Genomic DNA, 16,082 nt, shown 5'->3' with positions numbered 1-16,082 from the left:
TGAAATATTTCAGTGTAAATTTCATTTTCATACAGTTTTAATCTTTGATGTGCACAATTACAGATCATTTATCATTATCAATATAAATAATTAGGATGTTGTGGTGAGTGCAACAGAAGTTATTGAAAGGTGGCATATTGAAAAGAACTAATGAGAATTTAGAAATCATTTCTTGAATATTACATTTGACAGATTGCAGGAGAACACACAGTGGTGCTATCACAAACACTGAGCTGATGCAGTATTGTAGCATTACCAACAGTAAAGATACAGGATAAGAAAAGACAGTCTTTATGTTGATGCATTTCCTCTAAGAGTCACATTTACACTCTATGATAAACAGGTAATATAAGCATTTGATAAAAATATTGATCAATGCACATAAGACTATGTCAAATATGGCACTATACAAATCCCAAATATTATGAAGTTTAATTCTGTGATGAGTGAGGATAGAGGTTACGAGACGCGGCGGTGGGGGAACCAGGGTAGGCGGATTAATGCGTGAATAAAACACGGGCTTAATTTTGGACACATGGAAGGCGGGATGAATCCTCCTGTACGCCGGAGGTAGTTTGAGGCGGACTGTCACCGGACTAATGATCTTGGTGAAAGGAAACGGGCCAATAAATTTGGGAGCTAATTTATTAGAAACGGAGCGGAGCGGAATGTTGTTAGTAGAAAGCCACACTTTTTGACCCACGACGTATATGGGAGGCTTCGACCGGTGGTGATCGGCCTTGGCCTTAGTGCGCTTCCTCATATGGAGCAGAGTCTCGTGGGCTCTGAGGGTGATAACCCGAAGACAGACTAACCGTTGCTCCTAACAATTTGCAAAATTCTTTCCAAAATTTGGCTATAAATTGGGATCCCCTGTCAGAAACCACGTCTACCGGGAGGCCATGTAATCAAAAGACATGATCAATGACAGTGACCGCTGGACAGTGACATCCCCGGGCAAGGGGATGAAATGTGCCGCCTTCGAGAACCGGTCCACTATGGTCAAAACGACCGTCATGCCATTAGAGGGTGGGAGGGTGGTAACATAATCTAGAGCGATATGTGACCAGGGTCTCGAAGGGACAGACAGCGGTTGAAGAAGCCCATCTGGAGTTCGGTTAGATGATTTACCACTGGCGCAAACTGAGCAAGCCAAAACAAAATCGTGAACATCGCGAGCCATAAGTGGCCACCAGAATCGTTGCTTAACTAAACCCTTGGTTTGGCTTATCCCTGGATGACAAGCACCATTAGAACAGTGACCCCACTGAATAAACTCGGACCGTAACTCTTCCGGCACAAATAAACGATACGGTGGGCATCCGGGCGGAGGCGTTACCCCTTCTAAGGCCGTCTTGACCTTCGATTCGACCTCCCATACGAGTGCTGAGACGACTATATTCTCAGGTAAAATACACTCGGGAGTCACCGGGCGTTCGGAAGGATCAAAAAGACTGAAAAATATGTTTTTGGAACCCGGGCGGCCGAAAAAAAGTGCCCACCGAGCCTGCCTGGAATTGAGTCTTTTGGCAGTTCTGATGTATTCTAAGTTTTTATGATCGGTCCAAACAATGAAAGGTACCCCTGACCCTTCCAACCAGTGACACAATTAGCTGTCAAAAGCTAATTTGACAGCCAACAATTCTCTGTTACCAATGTCATAATTGCGTTCAGCAGGAGATAAACGATGTGAGAAAAATGCGCAGGGATGCATCTTATCGTCCGAGGCAGCACGTTGGGAAAGAACTGCACCTACTCCCACCTCTGATGCGTCGACCTCCACCACAAACTGCCATGTGGGATCAGGGGCTACTAAGATGGGAGCCAAAACGAAGCGGCTCTTGAGGTTGGTAAATGCAGTTTCGGCTGCATTAGACCACCTGAACGGAGTACTGGGGGAGGTCAAGGCAGTCAGAGGTGAGACTAGTTGTCTGAAATTACGAATAAAACGTCGATTAAAATTGGCGAACCCCAGAAACCTTTGTAGGGCCTTACGGGAATCTGGACTTGGCCAATCTATCACAGCCTTAACCTTGTCAGGATCCATACGTAATCCCTCAGACGAGACGATATACCCTATGAAGGGAACAGACTGTGCATGGAATACGCATTTCTCCGCCTTGACAAAAAGACCATTCTCAAGTAATCTCTGGAGCACTCGTCTGACGTGTTGCACATATTCCTGGAGAGATGAAGAAAAAATCAGTATGTCATCCAGGTAAACATATATAAACTGATCTACCATGTCTCTCAACACGTCATAAACGAGCGAGTTGGAGAGCCCGAACGGCATCACCAAATATTCAAAGTGCCCCCTAGGGGTGTTAAAGGCGGTTTTCCACTCATCCCCCTTCCTAATGCGGACCAAATGATAAGCATTACGTAAATCCAGTTTTGTGAATATGGATGCTCCCTGTAACCTCTCAAAAGCTGAAGACATCAATGGCAAAGGATAGGTATTCTTTATCGTGATGTTGTTCAGCTCTCGGTAGTCAATACAAGGTCGCAGAGAACCATCCTTCTTACCCACAAAAAATAATCCCGCCCCCGGTGGAGAAGAGGAAGGGCGGATGAACCTTGATGCCAAGGAATCAGAAATGTATTTCTCCATGGCCTCCCTCTCCGGAATAGAAAGAGAATAAAGCTTGCCCTTAGGCGGAGACTTACCTGGAACTTAGTCTATGGCACAGTCATAGGGATGATGCAGAGGAAGAGAAGCAGCGTGGGACTTACTGAACACTTCCTTCAGGTCCAAGTACTCTGTGGGCACGTTTGATAAAACCATGGTCTCCTCCTGAAAGACAGAAACAGGCACACCAGGACAAGCAGAAACCAGACAAGACTCATGACAACTTTCACTTCACAAAGTGACGGTGTTGGAACCCCAATCCACTCGTGGATTGTGTTTGACCAACCAGGGGTGACCTAAAACAATGGGAGCGACAGGGGAGTCCATGAGGTAAAAGGATATGGTTTCGGTGAGGTTTCCTGAGGTGAGGTGAGTTATGGGTTCAGTGGTGTGAGTGACGTGTGGCAGTTCCTGGCCATTGAGTGCGGTGACATGGATGGGACGAGACACGGGAAGGACAGGAAGGTTCAGGTGATGTGCAAGGATAGTGTCAATGAAATTACCTTCGGCTCGAGAGTCCAGAAGGGCATGACAGTTGTGAGTATGGTTATCCCACCACAGTTTCACCGGAAGGAGAGTCGAAGATGTGGTTGAGGAATTCCCGGCGGAGATCCCACCCGATAATAGCCTCAAACTTACTACCAGGCTGGCTCTTTTACCGGGCATGAATGAAGGGAATGACCCGAGCCACCGCAATATAAACACAGTCCCTGGGACCTCCGCCTCTCTCTTTCCTTCCAACTCCATTGAGTGTTGGGGGCAACTCGAGGAGGTAGATCTCCTTATGAACACAGTCGGCCAGCAGATGCAGGAATCGATCCCACTGCGCCTCCTCATTCTACTGGCACGCGGCCGCCAAGGTGCGGAACTGGATGGAGTAGTCCGACACCGACAAATTCCCTTTGAATTCCCAATTGAATACCCTCTTCATCTCCTCGGAGAGGCCGTGGAACGAGGTGCAACACGGATGATGGTTCTCCCACACCGCCATCCCCCATAAGGCGGCCCTGCCAGAAAGCAAAGTGAGAGCAAACGCAACCTTGGACTCTTCCATTGCGAAGGTGCGGGGTTGTAAGGCAAAGTGCATGGAACACTTGTTAATGTAAGTTCTGCAAAAGTCAGGCTCACCGGAGTAACTCTCTGGTGCCGGAAGTCGCGGCTCTGGCCGGAAGTGGTCATGGGAGACCTCCCGGGGGGCGGGCGGCGCAGGCGGTGCAGCGGGAGAGGTGAGCTGATGGATCTGCTGGGTGAGCTCGGACACCTGTGTCACCAGCGCTTGGATCGTGCATCCGGTGTTTACAATACTCTCCTGCTGCTGATCCATGCAGTTGACACTGTGGTGGATGAAGTCGGAGAGTGAAGTGGTGCTCGCTGCTTCCATGGTGGGTCAGAGCATTCTGTAACGACCGGTGAAAGGAGTGGCAGGAAACAAGTGCAAGTAAATGAATATTTAATGATATGAATGACACAGTACATGAAGATTGAAACACAGATGATACTTGGCCGGGGATACACAGTCCAGGAAGATGCAGGTGAGTGGAGGATCCGAAGTGCGGTGATGAGTTGGCAGCAGGAGAGGGTGACACAGGAACTGCGGGGAATCGAGTCGAGAGGTAAGTGATGATCCGATGGTGAGATATGATGAGTGGACGGGGTTCCAGGGAGACACGGACATCCAAACGCAGAAACACACAAGAGAGCAAAACATCAGACGAGTAACAGGAAACAACGCTCTGACAAACACAAGACGCTAGACAGGGCAATATATAGGGAGGAGTAATGAATGACAGCTGTTGCTGATGACAATTAGCGGAGACCACAAGGAACACAAGGAACAATCAGTGCTGATGCGTAACACACAGAATTCACCCACATAGTGAAAAACCCCTAGATCAGATATATATATATATATATATATATATATATATATAATAAAAGAGAGGCTAATAAGAGATTTGAAAATGAGAAATAAATTGGAAGTGGGACTGCTCATTCAGTGCTTAGGTATTTAAAAAAAAGATTGGGTTTAATGGTTCAGGTTTTTTTTTTTTTCAGGGATTTAATTGGCAAAGTGTCATAGATTTTGTAAATGTGCTTTATACAGTATGTTTGACTGTAGCATGTTGAATAGGGTGAATGATGTTGTTTCTCTGCCTTTAGCTCTATGTGGCTGCATAATATATAACATATATGTCACTATTTCATGAGTAATGTTGTCATATATGTTGTCATAAAAGACATTATGAAACGGAACCGTGGAATTTTTGATTCTGATTGGTCAGTGGCAACATTCCGAGGTATGTTATCCCTTAATAACCACCGGTAAGCTGATAACACAGGCTCATCCGGGTGACAGCAGTCGGAGCTGTACTCTTGCTTTAACTTTTTTTTCTTGGTGGAAGCTTTGCGTATGTTTAGGGTCTGTGTATCTTTTTGGTCATTCATGTTTTCCTGTAGTTTGTCAGTAGGAAATATCAGTTTACATTTCCAAACATTATTTTTGCCATTCATTGTAATAATTCAGTGAGATTTTTGTTTGCATAAGGAGTCTGAAAACAGCCAGTGCTCTACACAGTGATCTGATCTCATCATCATCAGTCTGTCTGGAATAACATGAAGAAACAGAACAAACTGAGACAGACTCAATCCAGAAGAACTGTGGCAATGTCTCCAAGACACTTCATGGAACCTACTTGGAAAGATACCCGAAAAACAATGCACAAATGCACCCATAGTGTGATCACATCAAATGTTGATTTAATTTAGTTAATAGAAGATCATTAATAAAACCTATTTATGACATTATTTTTGACTGCATCCTCATTTTACAGCATTTTTACATTTTTTAAGTGCCTAAAACTTTGCCCAGTACTGTAGCTTTGCAGGTTTCTTGAAACATGTTTTTTTTACAAACACACAGTTAAAACAACCAGTGCAACATCAAGGATCAAGAGCCCAACAAAACAAAGCACTGGGGCCCGTTCTTCGTGCGTCGCTAACTCAGTTAGCTGGATTTGAATGTTGACGATTTGACGTGATCTTGGATCATTTGGTTCTTCGAAGCTCATCTCGGAGCTGTTGTCATAGCAACAGGTCCGTAAGCTTAAACCTGCTCGGGAGCAGGCTTATTTCATGTAAACAGGATTAGATCGCTTCTTTTCAACCAGAACTGATACTCAAAATATGTCTGCTACCACCGCTACTTTATTACAAGAGTATCGTACTGATCCAGGGACAATAATTTAAAATAATAATCATTAAAAATATTATTTAAAAATAATATAAAAATGCTGTGTAGTCCATAACAGCCTACTATAGACACAGCCAGTTTTACTCACTGAAATTTTTATTTGTCATAAAATGATTACTTCATAATTGTATTAGAGTCTTACACACATGCTATACAGATAATAGAGTCATGCATTATTTTGAGTGATGACTGCTATTATAAGAGTGACTTGATGGAGTGCAGGAGATGCAGATAACATGATATTGACCCTTAAGAAACTTTCATTAATGCTGTCACGTAACAAATCTGTCCAAATATAAAATGAAATGAATAGATAATTTCTACATTGAAATAAAAATGTAAAGACTGTACAACTATTATAAATTGCGAATATAAATAATTGGGAATCATGAAAAAAATTCTAATAAAATAAAACATGCATCTATTATCTGTTTCATGTATCTATTATAACATTTATGTAGTTTTGTTTGCTTGGCTGTTTCCTTATAAAAGTCCAGAAATTTGTCAAGTTTTTTGTCGGGTGTCATTTTAAATTATATGACGTCATTACATTGCCGTCTTGCCACCAGCCAATCGCTGCACTGCTGATCATGGTTTCGAGTATCGATACATATCCCCTTTTAAGCCAACACATGAACGTGCAATTATCTCAGATAACTCAATCCAGCGATACTAATCATACACAATAGGTGTGTTCGAAGAACCCAATTAGCCGGATCATCATTAGCACGATGATATCATCTTGGATGTGTCATTTGATCTCGGATGTAATAAGCGACGTACGAAGAACCCAGGTTGTGCGCGCGCGTCCATGTGAGTGGAGGCGCGGGAAGTGACGAGGTTTCGCGAGAGCTTGAGGATCCAATGGTGTTATAAAATTTTACTGACGAGCTCATTTAAATACTTATCATTGGTGAAATATTTGTAAAACCCTCTGATTTAAAATAATAATAACGAATTATTATAGAGATTAATTTTGGATAATTTTTCACAGCACATATCTGGCAATTCTCTGTCTGCCATAAGGAAACGCCGCCTCTGGAGGAGGGGGATCCGCCAAAATGAGGTGCCGGATCGGATCCGACACAAATTAAGCCCTGTATTTAACTATTCATGATACTGAGTACTGTATGTGCATGAAAAGAAATTCCTGTTCAGACAGAAATGAATTTTTATATGGTAAAAATTAAGTGTTGTTTTATGGGTTGTAATAGTGCATATCAGAAATACAGCAATAAACATGAAATTATGTTTAATCAACCAGATACAATATATTATGAACATAACAGACATAAGGTACACGTGTATTGTAAGACAATCTAATCTGAAGTGACTTACCATTGAGGAGCATCACAAGTAATGAGCCAACTACAACAAATGTTCATACCAGAGGTTATAACAGACTAGATCAATACTTTCAAGAGAAATATACAGAAGAACAAGTCAGACCATAAGAAAAATGTAGAGTTTGTTTTAGAACACACAAAGCAGAAAATGAAATGTTCAAAAAGACAAGCAAACACAGTAGGTAGTGACAGGATGTGATAGTTGTGCTGTACAAAATGTGCTCTATTTTGACAATGTAATAAAATACAATGCAAGACTGAACAAAATATAGTTGTCCATTCAGTTTGAGAGCTTACAGTAATACTGTAATTGTCCAGAACTCTTCCCATGGACACAACCCCTATCTCCTATCTGTAGTTTTATAAGCAGACTGAGAAAATACTTAAATGGTGGTCAAGTCACCTTTATTTATATAGCGCTTTAAACAAAACAGATTGTGTCAAAGCAACAGAACAACATTAATTAGGAAAACAGTGTGTAAATAATGCAAAATGACTGTTAAAGGCAGTTCATCATTGAATTCAGTGATGTCAGTGATGCAATCATTTGCAATCAAGTCAACGATATCACTGTAAATGAAGTGTCCCCAAACTAAGAAAGAAAGAGGTGAACAGCGGGAAGGAACCAAAACTCCATCGCCGATCAGAAGCATTAGTACATAGTTGAGCTGTGGGGCTATCACCATTTTAATAGTACTGATTTTTATGACAGACAGAGCAACAAGCAAAGACACTAAGAAAAGGTAATCCACAGGGTGAAACAGAAAAACAAAACAAAAGTAACATGCAATACTGCAGCAACCGAGGCTAAAGTGAGCATGGTATAAATAACAATGAGCTAGGTAAATGAAAAGCTGGAGGTAATGAAACAATAATCAGGGCAAGGGGTGATGGGAACTGAAGTCCAGAACAAAACAAACAATAAAGCAGCAGCACACCAGCCACTGGCTATGACAACCCCTCCTCTCATTCTTTATACAGTCGTGGCCAAAAGTTTTGAGAATTACATAAATATTGGAAATTGGAAAAGTTGCTGCTTAAGTTTTTACAATAGCAATTTGTATATACTCCAGAATGTTATGAAGAGTGATCAGATGAATTGCATAGTCCTTCTTTGCTATGAAAATGAACTTAATCCCAAAAAAACCTTTCCACTGCATTTCATTGCTGTCATTAAAGGACCTGCTGAGATCATTTCAGTAATCGTGTGGTTAACTCAGGTGAGAATGTTGACGAGCACAAGGCTGGAGATCATTATGTCAGGCTGATTGGGTTAGAATGGCAGACTTGACATGTTAAAAGGAGGGTGATGCTTGAAATCATTGTTCTTCCATTGTTAACCATGGTGACCTGCAAAGAAACGCGTGCAGCCATCATTGCGTTGCATAAAAATGGCTTCACAGGCAAGGATATTGTGGCTACTAAGATTGCACCTAAATCAACAATTTATAGGATCATCAAGAACTTCAAGGAAAGAGGTTCAATTCTTGTAAAGAAGGCTTCAGGGCGTCCAAGAAAGTCCAGTAAGCGCCAGGATCGTCTCCTAAAGAGGATTCAGCTGCGGGATCGGAGTGCCACCAGTGCAGAGCTTGCTCAGGAATGGCAGCAGGCAGGTGTGAGCGCATCTGCACGCACAGTGAGGCCAAGACTTTTGGAAGATGGCCTGGTGTCAAGAAGGGCAGCAAAGAAGCCACTTCTCTCCAAAAAAAACCCATCAGGGACAGATTGATCTTCTGCAGAAAGTATAGTGAATGGACTGCTGAGGACTGGGGCAAAGTCATATTCTCCGATGAAGCCCCTTTCCGATTGTTTGGGTAATCTGGAAAAAGGCTTGTCCGGAGAAGAAAAGGTGAGCGCTACCATCAGTCCTGTGTCATGCCAACAGTAAAGCATCCTGACACCATTCATGTGTGGGGTTGCTTCTCATCCAAGGGAGTGGGTTCACTCACAATTCTGCCCAAAAACACAGCCATGAATAAAGAATGGTACCAAAACACCCTCCAACAGCAGCTTCTTCCAACAATCCAACAACAGTTTGGTGAAGAACAATGCATTTTCCAGCACGATGGAGCACCGTGCCATAAGGCAAAAGTGATAACTAAGTGGCTCGGGACCAGAATGTTGAAATTTTGGGTCCATGGCCTGGAAACTCCCCAGATCTTAATCCCATTGAGAACTTGTGGTCAATCCTCAAGAGGCAGTTGGACAAACAAAACCCCACTAATTCTGACAAACTCCAAGAAGTTATTATGAAAGAATGGGTTGCTATCAGTCATGATTTGGCCCAGAAGTTGATTGAGAGCATGCCCAGTCGAATTGCAGAGGTCCTGAAAAAGAAGGGCCAATACTGCAAATACTGACTCTTTGCATAAATGTCATGTAATTGTCGATAAAAGCCTCTGAAACGTATGAAGTGCTTGTAATTATATTTCAGTACATCACAGAAACAACTGAAACAAAGATCTAAAAGCAGTTTAGCAGCAAACTTTTTGAAAACGAATATTTATGTAATTCTCAAAACTTTTGGCCAAGACTATACATTAATTAAATATTTATTTAACATGATTTGCTACTTTTCAAATATATTTGTAGACAGTGTCCATTTAAATTGAATAGAAATAGCCAGCTTTGCTGACAAAAGTTATTTTTATTATCTCTGCCCACCATTGCTCAGAAATTTTATCTTAAATACAAACAGCTCTAATTACAGTTTGTGTAAATAACATATTAACACTTTAACAGTTTGTAAGTGTCTAAACAGTTAAACAGTGATTAACTCTTGTCTGACATAAATGTAAATTTTAAAATAATAAACAGATAATTTATTTGTGATATATAAAATGCTCTGTGGTCATTTTATTCCATCTTTGAAATGTTCCATTGTTAAAAATCCATCACATTAAATACTGTTAGGGGTCAAATGTGAACTTTTGTGAAAAGTGTTTTTTAAGAGACTTTAAAGGACTAAAAGGCCATACTTTTGACAGACTTCACACATACTACATAAACAGTGATCAGCCACTGCTTTCTCTTGTGAACTGAGCTGCATTCTGTTACAAACACACACCTACACTCCTCCATCATCATGTTTACCACATCATGTCTGTCACCGGCCCCCAACAAATATCACTGACACACTTTTTGCTGGAAAATATGTTGTGCAGTTGAACTATACTCTATGAAATCACTTTTGTTTTATCTAATTAATTTTTTTTTAATTTTTCATAAATGGACAGCTAATATACAAATATACATGATCATTTATGAACATAACAGCATGTTGCTAATCTGAAACTACTCACCAATGAGAAACATCACAAGTAATGAGCCATCTAAAATAAATGTTCATACCAGAGGTTATAACAGACCAGAACAATACTTAGTTTCAAGACAACTATACAGAAGAACAAGGCAGACCATAAAAAAAAAACATGTAGAAAAAAAAGAACAAGAAGAGATTATTTTATTAAGCACACAGCAAAAGATGAGCTGCTCAATAAGAGAAGCAAACACGGTAGGCATTGAAAGGATGTGAGAGTTCTGCTGTGGAGAATGTGCTCAGTGGTTTCAGATAAAAGTATAAAACCAATCATAATATTTATATACAATACATGAACATTCAGTAATATAAGTACTGTATATGTGAGCATTATATTTAGATTTCTTGTGTTTGCTTTCCAAATTTGAACACTTGATCTTCAGCGTGTTTCTTTTTTTTTTAACCAAAGACTGAATGACTAAATAAATAAAATAATAATAAAAATAAATATGTTCTTATCTGCTGCATTGCACTTGCCCGCTTCTTCTGTTACTTTCTCTGCATTACAGCATGTCTAAATGCATGTTTAAAGATCCTGCGCAGACTGCAAGACAAACACACTCCTTCTCAGCACTTAAACTGAACTTCCTGATTCTGTCATGGCAAATTTACAGACCAGGATTCTTCATCTGGATCTCTGTGTCGTTAGTATTCTCCTGATTCAAGCAGGTACTCTTCACCAGTAAATAGGGTGTACTTTATGTGTGTTGATGATTCAGAATAATTTCTTTAAAAAATAATGTTTTGTATTTTAATGTATGAAAAATATATTGTGCACATGCTGTTTTTCTATTTTCTTTTGCATTATGACAGTGACATTGTTTTCACAACGTCTTTTTGCAGATTATTCCAGATCTAATAAAGAGCAAAAGATTCAGCAGCACATCAACAAAACAGTGTTTGTGGGGGAAACAGTTACACTCCACTGCAACAAAACCCAGTTTGATGATGATTTAATTTGGAAAATGAACAACTCTGTTATTTTTAGTCATAACTCTAACAGTAACAGAACAATGAGAAACTTGAGCTCAAACAGGATTCACATCGCCCCCGCAGCTCCAAGAGAATTAACAATAGATCAAATACAAGCGTCTGATGCAGGAAACTAGCTAGCTGTTACCCAGCAGCAATGAGATGGACATTAACAGTAACAGGTTATCACATGAATTAATTCATTCATTTCTTTCTTTTTTTTTTTTTTTGTAAGAGAGTTTCTGTAAAAGAGTTTAATGCAGCAAATATAAGTTTGTTTATAATAATAGTGAGTAGTGCTGGTTGACTGATATGTTAGTTTGACTCTTTTATATCTGTCAGAAAACCAGATCAGACCAGAATTATTCAAACAAATGCCGCTGTACATCATCATCATCATCATCATCTATTGTTCTGGAGTCATTATGATCTGTCTGTTCATCAGCATCAGCATCTGCATTCACAGGTAAGAGATACTGAGTTTTTATTACCATCTCTTACCCAAAGAAAAACTGACATGTAATTTCAGCCTGTGCTATAGAGTGATGAACTCCATATCTGTTTCTTTTTTCTTCTACTTTTTAAAATTATCTGTTACAGTCTTGTCAAACGTATATTTGTAGGCAGTGCCTATTAAACATGAGTAAAAATAGCCAGCTTTGATGGCAAAGTTTATTCTTTATTAACTCCCCTCATCATTAACAGTGTGTGTAAATAACATTTACAATTTTGACACTTTGTGAATGCAGAGGTGTACATTTATTGAATATTTCATTTAATTTGTCAGGTTTTTGTACTTAAATCGCTATTGTGAGTAGGATTATTTATTTTGCATCTCCTCCAATGCTTCATTTGCTGGTTCCAAAATGTAATTTTAAAGCTGGTAATGGAGGCTTGAGCCGTTGATAGCATTTTAATGCAGTTATTAATGAAGTTATTAGAAAGAGAGCGAGAGAGACAAAGACACAGAGAGAGAGAGAGAGAGAGAGAGAGAGAGAGAGAGAGAGAGAGAGAGAGAGAGAGAGAGAGAGAGAGAGAGAGAGAGAGAGAGAGAGAGAGATTGTGTGAATTAGCATTCAACGGCCCCTTAGTCATACAGGTATATTAATGCACTGTTATCATCTTATTTCAACTTTAAGATGTACAGTATCTCACAAAAGTGAGCACACCCCTCACATTTCATGCTGCAACTATATTGGTATATCTTCTGAAGGGACAATACTATAGAAATGATACATGGATATATTTTAGAATAGTAAATGTACTGCTTGTGTAGCAGTATAGATTTACTATCCTATGAAAATAACTTAAGTAGACAAAGTAGACAAAAACATGAACATGATGAATAGGACATGTGGCTTTGACACTTACAGTAGGGTGTACTCACTTTTGTTGCCAGCTATATTGGCAATAATGGCTGTATGTTAATTTAATTTCAGAGGATAGTAAATCTATACTGCTATACAAGCAGTACATTGACTATTGTTACGTGTATGAACAGAGGTGGAGGCAAGCAAAGGCTCGTTTTAAAAAGCGTTACTTTGAACAAACGAGAAAAAAAACTGCCAATTCTACGGTGGCCGAGACAGCTCAACACGCTGCAACTTTAGAAACCACATGCAAATTAGTGGTGGAAATTATGATTCTTTCTAGAGATTCGTTCATTTTCAGTTCGTTCACCAAAATGATTCGTTCAGTGATCATTTCTTCGTATTACACAAAATATGCCAGCAGGTGGCAAAAAGAGGGTGTATTATGTGTTATGTCTTTAGTCAACGAACGTATTCACTTGTTACAAAAACTGATATGGCTTTATTAAAATGTGTGTATAATCGCATTCAATATATAAAGTCTAATTAAGTTGTTTAGATCAACAAAGCACAAGGTTTTCTTGCCTAATTAGCATTTTAATTGTTTGGTCAGACAATTTGTATATTATACCCTATATACACATTCATAAATCGGGGATTAAAAGTGAAATTGCTAAATATCAAAACAAGCGTATGTGCACAGTAACCCTAACTGTGCTTTGCATTTTCCGAGATTGACATGCTAAATGCCTGGCAGACTAACCCGGTTTACTCTCATTCATTTTGTTCACGAACAAAATAAGCTATGTACCAGTTCATTTCATTCACGAACGACATGTATCCGTTCATTCAGCTCGTTCACGAATGACATATGTATCAGTTCAGTCATTTCATTCACGAACTATAAGATCTCTAGATCTAGTTCAGACTCATATGAAACTCGTTCATTGAAGGGCGTATTCGTTCACTACATTCAACAAATCACATGCTCTGTCACATCTCATACTCGAAGGCTATTGGCTCGAGGTTGAGTAATTCTTTGACAGGATGAAATGGTTCAGTTACCCGGTTCACTGAGCAGCGCATGCGCTGCTAATAGCGCCACGCTGCTGTGGAGGGAGGAACTTCAGTGAACGAGAAATATGAGTCAGTGGATTACGTGAACGAGAACGATTCGTTCACCTAAAAGATTCGTTCAAAAAGAATGATTCGTTCACGAACGACACATCACTAATGCAAATTGAAAAAACATCAGCAAATGAAGAAAACATCTTCATCAGTTTGACAACACAAGTGTTGCAAATCATCACAACACATGCATATAACGAAACGCGCTACAAATCCTCACAACACATGCATATAACGAAACGCGCTGCAAATCATCACAACACATGCATAAACGAAACGCGATGCAAATCATCACAACACATGCATAAACGAAACGCGATGCAAATCATCACAACACATGCATATAACGAAATGCGCTGCAAATCCTCACAACACATTCATATAACGAAATGCGCTGCAAATCATCACAACACGTGCATAAACGAAACGCGATGCAAATCATCACAACACATGCATATAACGAAACGCGCTGCAAATCATCACAACACATGCATATAACGAAACGCGCTAAAAATCATCACAACACATGCTTAAACGAAACGCGATGCAAATCATCACAACACATGCATATAACGAAACGCGCTGCAAATCCTCACAACACATGCAATTCAAGTTTATTTGTATAGCGCTTTTTACAATACAAATCGTTACAAAGCAACTTTACAGAAAATTATGTTTCTACAATATTTAGTAGTAGCTAGTAGTTTGTGCATGTTTGACAGGTTTTTCGAAAAATAAAAATAATAATAATAATACAAGACGTAGTCAGCTAGATGATGAACTATCAATATTATTAATTAATAGTAATTATATGATGCAGTCACACATGTAGCAATAATTGTTAGTTCTGTTTGTTGATTCAAGGTTAGCATCATCTGGGGTCCTCTGAGGGTCAGCATCATCTCTTCTCAGGTGTTCTGGATCCAGACTGGAGCTTGTGTAAATCCTAGTTACCACGGGATTTACATAGAAAAAACATAGAAACAAAATAGAGACATCATTAGCATAGCTGCTGATCCAACAAAGTAAAATTAGTTTAACCCAAGCTAAAGAATAAAAATGCAGATGCAACTACACTCACAATTTAAGAGATACATTATTCGAATGCTTGGCGAAAGAGATGCGTTTTTAATATAGATTTAAACAGAGAGAGTGTGTCTAAACCCCGAACATTATCAGGAAGGCTATTCCAGAGTTTGGGAGCCAAATGTGAAAAAGCTCTACCTCCTTTAGTGGACTTTGCTATCCTAGGAACTACCAAAAGTCCAGCGTTTTGTGACCTTAGGGTGCGTGATGGGTTGTAGCGTGGTAGAAGGCTAGTTAGGTACGCAGGAGCTAAACCATTTAGGGCCTTATAGGTAAGTAATGATAATTTGTAACTGATACGGAACTTAATAGGTAGCCAGTGCAGAGACTGTAAAATTGGGGTAATATGATCATATTTTCTTGACCTGGTAAGGACTCTAGCTGCTGCATTTTGGACTACCTGTAGCTTGTTTATTGACGAAGCAGGACAACCACCTAGAAGTGCATTACAATAGTCCAGTCTAGAGGTCATGAATGCATGAACGAGCTTTTCTGCATCAGAAACAGATAACATGTTTCGTAGCTTGGCAATGTTTCTAAGATGGAAGAATGCAGTTTTTGTAACATTGGAAATATGATTTTCAAAAGACAAATTGCTGTCCAATATAACACCCAGATTTCTGACTGTAAAAGTAACAGTACATCCGTCTAGTTGCAGATTGTAATCTACAAGATTCTGTGTGGTGTTTTTTGGTCCAATAATTAATATCTCTGTCTTATCCGAATTTAATTGGAGAAAATTATTTGTCATCCAATCTTTTATATTTTTAACAAACTCTGTTAGCTTAGATAATTGGGAAGTTTCATCTGGTCTCGTTGAGATATATAGCTGAGTATCATCAGCATAACAGTGGAAGCTAATTCCGTATTTTCTAATAATATTACCAAGGGGCAACATGTATATTGAAAATAGAAGGGGACCTAGGACGGATCCTTGTGGCACTCCATATTTTACTGATGATAAATGAGATGACACCCCATTTAAGTAAACAAAATGGTAGCGATCGGACAGGTAGGATCTAAACCATCTTAGAGCCTGCCC

The 16,082-nt window shown here is 39.6% G+C and overlaps 1 protein-coding gene and 1 long non-coding RNA gene across 2 annotated transcripts in view; both read left to right on the top strand.

Moving 5' to 3' along the window:
* Nucleotides 1–16,082, top strand: part of LOC132094669 (uncharacterized) — a 130,212-nt gene that overhangs the window by 10,477 nt on the left and 103,653 nt on the right. The window lies entirely within an intron of this gene.
* Nucleotides 11,118–11,986, top strand: LOC132094667 (uncharacterized). The gene is made up of 3 exons (XR_009422372.1): nucleotides 11,118–11,213; nucleotides 11,388–11,698; nucleotides 11,859–11,986. It is a non-coding gene; the product is annotated as an uncharacterized LOC132094667 (long non-coding RNA).

Source organism: Carassius carassius, chromosome 19 (assembly GCF_963082965.1).
Source record: "Carassius carassius chromosome 19, fCarCar2.1, whole genome shotgun sequence".
NCBI lineage: Eukaryota > Metazoa > Chordata > Actinopteri > Cypriniformes > Cyprinidae > Carassius > Carassius carassius.
Note: the sequence above shows the minus strand (reverse complement) of the source record. Positions and strands in the feature narration are given on the sequence as shown.